The following is a 12,275-nucleotide window of genomic DNA, read 5'->3' as shown; positions in this document are numbered from 1 at the left end:
TAGGAGCCTGAAGGACTCCGTTGTACATACACGTCCACGACAACAGGAATAGAGAACAAGGAGTGTGCTGGATGCATGGGGTCTTCCTCCTGTATGCGGTCATTTTCCTTGTGGAGGATGTAGTGTGTGTACCCTCACTTCCGCGTCCAAGACACTCACCCTTGAACCAGGCAAGACGTGGCAGCAACGGCAACACACGAATTGCAACACTTGCAATGTCGTGTATTTAATAACTTGCCCGTGTGGATTGAGGTACGTGGGGATGACCAAGAGAATGGTGAAACTCCGGATGGGTGAGCACCGTAGCCATATAAGATGTGGTAAAAGTAACACCAAACTTACCACACATTTTAAGGAGCACAAACATTCCCCTTCGGACATCCACTGGACCGTGATAGAGCACCTTGACTATGGAACAGAGACTACCCTGTTTGAGAAAGAACAGAGATGGGTGCATCATCTGTCGAGCCATGTGACCGGTCTGAATGATGATATCCCATGGGGGACGGTAATGAGACGTTAAGGCCGGACCAGGGATGATAATTGAGACTCTTACCTCTGTATTGTGTTTTTTTCGAATCTCATGACCTTTGTCCCTGACAGGGAGTTGCATGAGGGCATGAAAAAAACAATTTACCAGCTACTTCTCCCGTAGGATGACAGTGTTAGTTTTGTAACTAAACGGTTCGTTATTTTTACAAATCCTGACCAGCCTCTTTCCCTCTTGATGGTTAAATGGCTATACCAAGTTTTATTCAGGAGCGGGATAAATTCCTTGAAGTGATATGACAGACGGGAGATGATCATCTGTTTGTCTGCAAACACACAGCGTGTTCCCAGACGACAATAATTACTAGTCGGCAAACTTTAATAAAGTATTTTGTTAAGGTTTTTTCCAAAATCAGGGACTAATAAAGTTTCCATGGAGGCCGAGCGACGAACGTTTTACCCGTTCTCTCTGTCGTTTGTGGAATGATCACGCGTTATCACAGTCAGCTGACCGGGACGTGCAACGCGCTGTACGTGATCGCGCGTCCATTCCCCATAACAGCTACGCGCAATGTGGAACGCTATGTCCAGATAGCAGCGTTTACTGAAGTAGGTGGACGGCGGCGAGTCGCTGGGTAGTAAGTAAGTGCATACAGACGAAAATTCTGGTTTGACTGCTTACACTGGAACTAATTAGGCCATGGGCGGAGGATGCGTTTTGTAAAACTGCCCCGTTTTTTATGTTAGTTTATAGATGACACGCAGCGTGAAGAGTATGCCTCGCTGCTTATCTATGGTGCATATCCGAATACCGGCATGATGTGAGTACAATGTATTATGATATTACGCTGAATACTGCACCATAGTGTAACAAACTGCACAATCCTCCATTAATCTAACTACACGAGTACGTAGTCCCGACTGGGATTTACTTCGTTTTTAACAAGGGTAGCATGAGAGAGTATATTTCTCTTTTTTGATATTTCAAGTATAATGTCTGACTGAGGTATGTCTCCTTTTGAAATTAAAGTGAGGCTTGAAATCAAGCATGACTAAAGTTTGGTCGAGGTAAAAACCTAGTGATAGGGGTGCATATGAAAGAATGAGCTCCCAATCAGTTGAGGTTTCTTTCCCTGACATTTTAGGGATTTTACAGACACACTATAAATGAGTGAATAATGAGACTATTGTAATGATGTTGGTGAGAATGAACCATTGATACTGGTTAAACATATAATCACTGTATGTTTTTTTTGTTGAATGTTATTTCATTTCAGATTGGGCTCCGGTTGATTTACCGGGAGTTCTTGATGACACGGTACTAAAACCGTAAGTTTTTTTACAAAAAGAGAAAAACGCTACAAATTTTATTTTTCCTTTTCATATTTAGATCCTCACGGTGTGGACGTGCCTTAGCGTGCACGGACCCCCGGTGGACTACACACTATTGGTCCTGATGAAAGCTGCGCCGAAAAGGGCATTTTTTGACAGCAGAAACATGTTGACCTCGTTTTTCAGGAAACAGTGATTGTTATACTAAATATCACAGTTTCCCCACCTGTTTTTAATGTGACCAACAGACCTACGAATAAAGTTTTTTGAGGCACTGTTGGGCTCTTTTAACTTTTCACTCAAATTCACTGAGCACACACCACCGACATCACTATCAACCTGCTCCGCTGCAATCGCAGGCGTTGAAGCACACAGGGGAGATACTCGGTCTCCCCCGTGGGAACCCCATGATGAAGCATGTCATCACTAGGGTGAGTGAGGGTTCTTTTTACAAATAGAATTATTCCTCTTACTAATAGAGTTGTCTGTCTTTTTCTAGTTTATTTGTTTTCTCACTAATACACAGTGATTCGACTGATAGTCACTCTTTTGTTGTTGATATATATGAGGTAGTATAACCTCCAGGTGATTTGCCAAGGCCTTTACAAAAAAATGTATATCGATAGTCAGTAAGGGGGTTGATATGAAAATCTACCTTTGTGACTAGGCCCTACAGTAAGGCGTGTAATGTCTTTGTTGTTGCTAACTCTCTTCACAATGAAGCTGACAAATCATTTCAGTTTCTGCATCATAAAGTCTGCTAGTTGAAGACAGATTTTTAGCTTCATTTCATGATTTTTCCATCGTAGAATAAATGTGAGTAAACTCCTATATCAGCATCAGGGTGTGAAATCCATTTTGCCCAGACTCAGTGATCATTAAACAGTTGTCAATATTTTCCTTCCAGGCCTATCTAATGACTGTATCATGTATATGCCAATTTATTATCACTTTGAGAACGGTATTAGGAAGTTTGTAAGAGTTTGCTGGCTTAATACACCATATTTCTCAGCCTGAGTGTGAGAGTCACAGCCAATATTGTAAACCCCAGGGGTTAAGTGAGCGGTTAACATCTGAGGTTGAGAAACTGTATAATATTAGGTTAGGGAAATCAAACACCTATTTTTCGCTGCATGTTGACACTAAGTGGAACGACAGTAAGTGCCAATTCAAAAGAAGTTATTTTTAATATGCTTATTATTTCGTACAAAAATAGTTCTTTTTTTATTAAATTTACTCTTGCGAAATAGACACTGGCACAGTGAGAACAGAATTGAGACCAGTTTATTTTCACAGAAGAAAGAACATCTGCTTGGAGTTTATGATAGCCAATCATTGTCTGTTTGAGTTGGATTACACCAGGTTGCATTGAGGGGAAAGGCCAGCTGTGGAGTCAAGAGAATGCCCCACGCTGCTTTAACACTGATATTGGGGTTTTTGCTTCGACAAAAAAACAGAATACAAACACTGTGTATTTCGTAAGTTTAACCACCTCATGCTTAATTAACAATACTGTTTGTTTTGTTAGCAAATTAGCACCAACAGCGTAAACAGTTTAGGAAATGCAGCATATTTGCAAATAGCTGTTAAACTATTTTATAACACTGGAAATCTTAGAGAAAAGCAATCAGTTAAAAGGGGGGGTACCTTTCTTACCCCCCTAACATTATCAGTAACTCTACATTACTAGATTCCTTTGCCTACATCTGCTATTTACAGCTGCGTAGGCTTTAAAGAACGTCGTTCGTTATACATTGTACCCAATGAGATGTCCTAATGATATATGAAGCAAAATAAAATACAATTTGCAGGCATGAACCCTGCCATTCCATTAATGAAACTTAACACAGCGAAGAACATTTCAGATGAAAAACTGTCGAAAAAAACGTGTAACCTGACTACTGCTTCATTTGTAATACGTAGCTAATGACAATGTGTTCTTTCACTTCATCCATTTCTGCCCTGATATGTTTCCGAAATGAGAGTGAAAAGGGGGATTTGAGGAGTCTGATGTGTCTGTCAGGTTATTTCCGCGTATTCATAATTACCGTGTTTTGTGTGGCAGTTTAATTACACGGTGGCTCCCAGTGAAATTCAACATATTCCCTGAAAGGAGCTCAGCGCTGGTGTCTGCGTTGCAGCTCCAGAAAGAACACTGACAACTGAGAGACAGACCAGAGAGCTGTTATAAATAGATGCGTACCCTGGCACACACTGGCTTGCATTCTGCAATACCAGCTGCAGCGCCAGGTCTGATCTGACACACTGAACAGACCTCCCGGCCCTTCAAAAAGATCTTTCACAGCACAGTGATCCACAAATATTATCCTTGCATGGCCATGGCGTTCCATCGCGGTAGGCCGCGAGCCACAGGACCCGCGCCCCGCACGACAGACGGGGCATTTGGCTCGCTGACGAACTGCCTGCGTGTGTTACTTACTGGTTATTGCAGGGGCCACACTGCGTCCCGTATGGCGCCGTGTTAGCGAATGGCATGCGAGCACCTTCTGTTGAAACATCTGCGACAGGGACGTTTCGGGCATTCTTCCAGTTCATGTTTGTGCTCAGGACCAAATTTTCATTAGTGCTGTTGTAAAACCTGGCACGCGGCTCTGCTGTGTATGATTATTTAATAAACTGGGACATTCCTTTGTTAGAGGAGTGAGGAAAAAGGTTCTTTGGGGACTGCTTTCAATTACAAAAAGTTGAGAAAACATATGACAGCAGGCAAAACGGAATCACCTAACTTTTCATGTGTACGATGCCTCGCTTTTCCATTCACTCGTAAAAAAAGGTTGTTTCAAATGGAATACACCTTTAGAGTACATACAATATGCAAATATTTTCTCTTGCATTGCAGTGCGTGGAATTTCGTTAATGCTGAAGATGCAATACGTGATTCGGGTGGCTTTAGCTGCCAAATATAACGTGCTGAATTTCACCCAATTGACGGGCAAGAATTAGTGTCGCCACTAAATGTGTACTCGCGCGAGACACCCTTGCTTTTGAAGCACATAGACAATATTTACAAAGATTTTTAAATACTTGAGTTTGGTTGGTGCGCACTCAAATACACAAGCAGTGACAACAATGCTAATTAGTTTCATTTTACCATTGTCAATAATGGAGCCCCAATATTATAATGTTATTTTCACTACTTCCAAGATGACAGTCATGTTGCATCTTAATGCAACGTAACGTCCGTCTTGGGAAGCTACTGGATTTGCCAGTGCTTGTAATGCAGTTCAACAAGCATTGGCACAGTCAATACTAGAAGATGCGGCCACAGCATGCACAGGATGTGGGGCATGACATAGCGAAGGGAGGCTCGGAAGTCACAAGAGAGCACCTACAAGGTGCAGCAAAGATTTTGGAAGAGTAAGAAGATGATAACTAGTTTTGCCATATAACCTTCCACGAAATGCCATGTTTTTCAAGAACAGCACGCCTAACAAATGGAAACTCAAAATTACGAGAGCCAATGACTGAAGGGGACTGATCTATTAACTGTACATTACAAGCTATAAAGTACAGGTAACATGAAGTTTCTGACAGCTTAAAAATAGAGGACACAAAGCACAGGACCAGTTCCTAAATAGTATTGGCTTGCTCACTGTTGACATTTCACACAAACATGTGCGCAGACCTCAGAATTTCTGCTTCCCATACACCTATTCTGACTTGACCCCATACGCCTGTTCTTACTTGGTGATTCACTAATGTGTTTTGAAAATTACAAGGCCAACCTGATAGGCCATCCGTCAGTTTAAGTATGGCTGTTTCGGGTACAGCACAGTTTTGCCCAGTCAGCTTTGTGATGTGGCTTTGAGAACTCGAGGTCATTATGATTGAAAATCTGGTAGTTTGCTATATAGGTGGCCCACTCTTTAGTTTTTCCATCTTTGGTTAGGTTTCTTTGTTTTCTATGGAAGGATAAGTATTCATGAATCATACCAGTTTCTACTGAATACGAGGGAGCTTTGTTCCATTTATCTCGGATATGGCTTGTGAATGAGGCAGCCAGAGCAGCAGGCATACATTTCCTAGCTGTTGTGAAGGAAAGTTTCAATTCTATTAAGGATGCTGAGGCAAGGGTTATGTTTAGCTCTTCCTTTATTTTCCACTCAGCAGACTTATCAATATAACAAATTCAAAAGACTACAAATTCATTGAGTCTTTGTATTAGAACAACAGCAACAACCATAGAGGCAGTCCCATAAAAACAATAGCAAGGAACAGCACTTCCTCTTTCTTTGGGTGAAACAGATGTTATTCCGCTTTCCATTTAATAATCTTGCATATGATCCGACCCTACGAAGACCAAGGAGAACCATATGAGACAAAATAGAAAATCTAATAGAACATCAAACCACAGTTCATATAAGAGAAAATATATACATCAATGAAAAATGTGGCACGAAAGAGCATCCCCTAACTCATAAGAGAAGATCAATGCACACTGGTCAATAACTTACATCAGCCATATTAACTTGCGAAAGGCAGTTAAACTTATCCAACAGCCGATGGCGTGGACATCCAGGGAGGGTACAAACATGCAAGACCAATTAGGGGGGATAATCCTCTCCTCCGCATCCTTAATAGAATTGAAACTTTCCTGCACAACAGCTAGGAAATTTTATATTCTATGTCGGACCAGTGGCTCAGATTATGCTAGCTCAAAGCTGATTGACCACTAGTGAGCCATGCATGAGAAAGACATGAAATAGAAAGCCTTAAAAGTGGAGTCCGTGGACTAATCCACTACTCTGAGGATGACCTCCAGACGACTCCCTAGTGAAAAAGCTTTCGGTGCCATGGCACCCCTTGTGCAGTGTGCTCCAAAGGTTGATGTGTCCACCCCTGCTTCCTGCAGTAGCCATCCCACCCAATGGGTGATCATAGTGGACGAGACCGGTTTGAAAGCTTTCTTCAATGATAGAAAAAGTTGCGAGATACCAGGGGGACGATAATCTTCTGTCATTGCCTCTTACACCCTGAGACAACGTACCACGCACAACTTAGAGTCTTCCGGGAACACTGGATAATGAACCACCCTAGAATTGGATTTCATATGTTGGGCAATTGTAAAAGACACACCTCCAGCATAAAGATACGAGAAGATATTTCCAGCGCTCGTACATCTGATACTCGTTTACAAGAGATCAGGCACAAAAGCATGGCTAGTTTTCCCGTTAGCTCTTTCGGTGAAAGGTGCCGGTTATCCTGCCAAGATTGAAGTAGTCTGAGGCAAGGTTTACATCCCATAAAGAATAATTTGCACGCTGAGAAAATGACAATCGAATACCCCTATTCAATCTACAAACTAGACGGTGTTCTCCCACCAGGATCTCATGAAGATAAGCAAGCCCTGCCAAGATTGCAGAATGACAGGCATTAATTGATTAGTAGTTAGGCCCCTATCAGCCAATTCTGATAAAAAAATCACTATGTGTTCTGCATCTGCCCCCATGGGATCAAAACCTTGTCGCAGACACCAACATGAGCACTTTCGCCATGCCAAATTGTAATGTTTGACATTAGATTCAGCCCATGCCTTTCTGATAAGAGAGGAAGGCCCAGCTGAAAGGCCTGGGACTTCCCAACACCCCTGTAATACTTCAGGCCATGAATGTGAGTGTCCCCTCTTGAACCAGAGGGTGAAACTTGCTGTTCAAACTCGTCAACAGAAAAGGAGTCTTGGGTAGTCAGATTAGAAAATCTGTAGAAAGTTCCAGCAGAACTGGAAACCAGACATGCAACTTTCAGAGCGGTGCCACCAGTATCACTTCTGCTTTCTGTAGCCTGATTAGTGCTGTAAGCCAGGGAATTATGGAGCAGGGGGAAATGCATACCCCCGAAACGGAGTCCAGTTCTGCAGTAATGCATCCGTTCCTTCCATGAGTGGATCTGGTTTCCAGCTGAAGAATCGAGGTAGTTGGTGATTGAGATGCAAGAGAAAGAGTTCCACCTGACATGGACTACAATGTACCGCGAGGCTCTGAAATATCAAGAGATCACACTCCCCGGAAGATTTTCCACTGTGACGGAAAGGTTGTGCCTGAGACAATAGTTCCAAAAGTCCTTGACTAGATCCGCCAGAACCTTGGATCTCGTGCCCCCCAGACGATTGATGTATCTAACTACAGAGATATTGTCCATCTTTAGAAGGATGATGCACACCGTTTTGTTGGCCGCTAGGCTACGGATCATGAAAGTACCCGCCAGGAGCTCCAAACAATTTATATATAGACTCCTCATGTTCTGACCAGTGTCCGCCCGTGGTAATGTCCCCGTAATGGGCGCTCCAACCGAGGTGACTGGCATGCAACTCGATCACTAGTTTTGTAGCTGAGCCGAAGATGGCACTCCCGTTCCAGGTTTGCATGTGCTCTAACCATCAAAGGAGTACCGATCAGCCCCTGGAGAGAGGGCAATCTGCTGGGTATACATCAGACCCCGATGTAAGTGTTGTTTTTTCAGTCGCTGTAGAGCCTGATAATGAAGAGGGCTGGGAAAAATCGCCTGGTCAACAATCCCAGCCAAATGCCGTAGGGAGAACATTTCTTTCACCAGCATGCAGCACCGTTTCCTGCAAATCAAGCATATTTTCAACTGGGGCAATCACAGGCATTCCTGCATGGTGTCGACTTCGAACCCTAGGAACGTCATGCATTGCGCTGGAGTGTACACCGATTTCAGGTCATTCAAGATAAATCAAACACAAGGAGATAATGGACGGAGTGCTGAAACTTTTCAGACATTCACCCCCAGTCACAGATCTGGGTTGAATCCATCATCCTTCTTTAGTTCACTTCGCCACCCCAGTTCAGAAACAGTTATATGCAAATCAGTTTTGACCCTGTGCCTCATAGGAACAGTTCAGACCAAACTGCAAAGTCATGTCTTCCCTGAACCGTAAACAACCATCCTAAAGAACGATGATGGATTCAACCCAGATCTGTGACTGGGGGCGAGTGTCTGAAAAGTTTCAGCGCTCCATCCATTATCTCCTTGTGTTTGCTTTGTTTGCCCTAAGTTGGCAGGGTATGCCTAGACGTGGGTCCCTTGTTCACTTTGCCACTGGAATCAAGCTAGCCTGGCTGATGAGGGCTGTTAGCCTGAAACAGGTCCCAGGAAGCTTGTTTCTGGTCTAGGGAAGACATGGCCTGGCAGTTCGGGCTGGACTGTACCCATGAGGCACAGGGTCAAGACTAATTTGCATATAGCTGTGTCTGAACTGGGGTGGCTAAGTGAGCTAAAGAACGATGATGGATTCAACCCAGATCTGTGACTGGGGGTGAGTGTCTGAAAAGTTTCAGCGCTCTGTCCATTATCTCCTTGTGTTTGCTTTGTTTGCCCTAAGTTGGCGGGGTATGCCCAGAAGTGGGTCCCTTGTTCACTTTGCCACTAGAATCAAGCTAGCCTGGCTGAGGAGGGCTGTTAGCCCAAAACCGGTCCCAGGATGCTTGTTTCCGGTCCAGGGAAGACATGGCTTAGCAGTTCGGACTGGACTGTTCCCATGTGGCACAGGGTCAAGACTGATTTGCATATAGCTGTGTCTGAACTGAGGTGGCAAAGTGAGCTAAAGAAGGATGATGAATTCAACCCAGATCTGTGACTGGGGGTGAGTGTCAAGCATAGTTCAGAGGAGAAGCCTAACCCCACAAGCCCCTCGGAGGACTAGACAGGAACCCTGTGTTCGGGGAAGGGCAAGGAGAAGAGAAAGAGGAAGACGGGGGTCAGTCCACAGGAAGACCGGATCATCGTCACGGAGGTGATAGGACACTACCAACAACTGTTCGTCACCTCCACTGCGGCATTGGCAACCCAAACAAATCGTCACCAACGTCAATGCAGTCGGAGTGGCGAGGAGGTCCATGGAAGCGGTCAAGAGGCACTGGCATGATGTGCAAAGGCAGACCAAACAGAAACTCGCCGCCAATAGGAAGGCAGTAACGGAGGTGGGTGGCCAGTGCCACAGGATGATCTGGAGGAAATGGTGGCCACAGTCACCAGTGTGGAGATGGTGGCAGGAGCCGGGGGTCTGGACACAGCTCAATATGACCTGACCCAACAGCACCTGGGGGAGATGGGCACAATGGCACACATACACAATCATGTATAGCACACCGCACATGCACAATGACAGTGGAACATGTCCCTGATACCCTTGGCACATATCAGCACACATACAAACACCAAGTAGGCCCCCGTCCACCATGTGCACATATGGGCCCCCTCCGAATAACCAATGACACTACCAATCCATGCACATGTGATGAAACCAAAAAAGCAGCGGCTGTGTGAGCCACACTGCCGAAGCAAGTAACACTGCATGACTGATAGCATGGCAGCAGCCCAAATAAATGAACGTGTGCACGAATCGACATGGAGGTGGCCCAGTGTGGATCACATCCGTAAAGGAGCAGGTCGCACTCTGACACATTCACGTGCACCTACAACCATACCGTCCAATACACACAGCAGACATACAATGCACAAGGCCACAAAATCCGCACAAGAGCACAAATGACCGAAGTCACTAACGTCCCAGCCCCGTAAAGCGCACAATTCAAAGGCACATCACCTCAAAGGGACAAGGGTCCACAAAATCAGAGCTGCGAGGCCGATTCCCCCCACAATGCAGCAAACACACATAGCAACCACAGAACATCACCAATGACTGCAATGTGGGACACCCTGCAACACCTACACCATAGCACAGACGACACAACAGGTTCCCCTTGTGTGTAGTAACTGGCCACTCACATCTGGCATTGCCTCACACTGTGTGATGACAATGTACGGGTACCACCACACATCCGTCATGTACTCGGAAAACCCACTCTCTGCCATCAAATAGCTAGCACCACCAAAACAGTCACAATGTGCATTGTCATGCAGTCTGCATGTAAACATCTGCAAAGCGACAACATACATGGGAACCTCTGTTAACATGCATCTCCCCATAACATTGCATGGGGACAGACAACACTTACTGCAGAGCAGACCACAAGTCCCATCAATGATGAAGAGGACACCCTGCACATCTGTTCAGACATTCTCCAATGGATAATGGACAGCCTCTTCACCCCACCCCCAGGAGCAGGGCAGCCCAGCTGCCTCAAGGTGACCCCACCACCTGTACAGACCACACAGCAGGAAACACACACCACCACGGCTGTCTCCCAGGACCCCCAGGAATAACACATGGAATTCCAATGCCGTGTGTTGGGTTGCCAGGTGGAGTTGGCTGATCAACTGCAGGTGAGTTTTGAGCTCATGACAGCCAAACTGGATGCCATACGTGGGTGTCTGAGTCCCATCAGGGACCACTTACAGTCCCTAACGGACACACACTATCCACACCATGCTCCACGACAATCCTTGGCTGACATCGCTGGGGCCATCTCTCGGATACAAGAACTGTCTAGTCAGACAGGCACCAGCGATGACAGCACAGAGTTGGCACAGAAGTGCAGTACTGTTGAAAATTAGTACGTTTTGGTGAACATTATCTGCGCCATCTTGCCTCTTCCCCTGATGCCACACTTTTGTCGTGCGCGCCCGCCATTTTCTAAGATGCCCCGATCAGAACGAACCCTTTTGCATGCCGCTGGCCCCTGACATAGCCCTTCGCCTGCACGCTATCCACCCCCTGCTTGCACCTGCCTTGAGTCATAAACCCCTCTTCGGCGCTGCTCTGCCCCAGGCCCTCATCCTGTTCCCAGCGCGACACCTCCCTGCTTTCCTTTCATGATCTCCGGCCCTTAGATGCAAAACCCTTTTTCCCCGTGTGCCCGTTTTGTCCTCCCCGTTCCCAAGCCGACACCCAGCTCTGCCGATACCATCCTTGCCCCTCCCCGTACAATAGAAAGCTTCCCCCATCAAAGAATCCCCGGGTTGATCAAAGCCCCCACCCCATGAGATCCGATCAAACCCCCCACATTCCGTGAATCGGCGGATTATCCAGCTGCGCGATGCTCATCACCTGTTGTGACTAGGGTGGGGACTTCAACTGTAAATGTGTGTGGGAACGGGCCCAAAGGGGAGTTCCGAGAATGTCTTTTCCGTACATCAAAGCTTTAACATGTATGTGTAATCTACAATAAAGTCATAAATGTGTGTATAAGAGGCCAGGCCTCAGGAATACAGTTAGAGCACCTCAGAACGATACCTTCTGTCCGTTTCGTTGTGTTCTCCTCCGGAGAGAATAAAAACCCTTGTTTCCTGCTTTCCAGTCTCCAGCGCCTGCCTCTTCATTGATTTAAATAACTAGAGGGTCACAGAGGCAATACTGCCGGGCAAATATCGATTGTCCCTGACCCGATTGAACTTTTTACAATTGGCGTCCCAAGCGTGGGGCCCATCAGCGACTCGTGGATCCAGTGGGAGAGGTCCTGACGACAGAGTGAACGACTGCAACGATCGGGAGAGCTCTTGCCCAATAGACC

The sequence above is a fragment of the Lissotriton helveticus genome, chromosome 4_1 (assembly GCF_964261635.1).
Source record: "Lissotriton helveticus chromosome 4_1, aLisHel1.1, whole genome shotgun sequence".
NCBI classification, from domain to species: domain Eukaryota; kingdom Metazoa; phylum Chordata; class Amphibia; order Caudata; family Salamandridae; genus Lissotriton; species Lissotriton helveticus.
The sequence above is the reverse complement of the archived record's forward strand: the minus strand, read 5'-3'. Positions refer to the sequence as shown.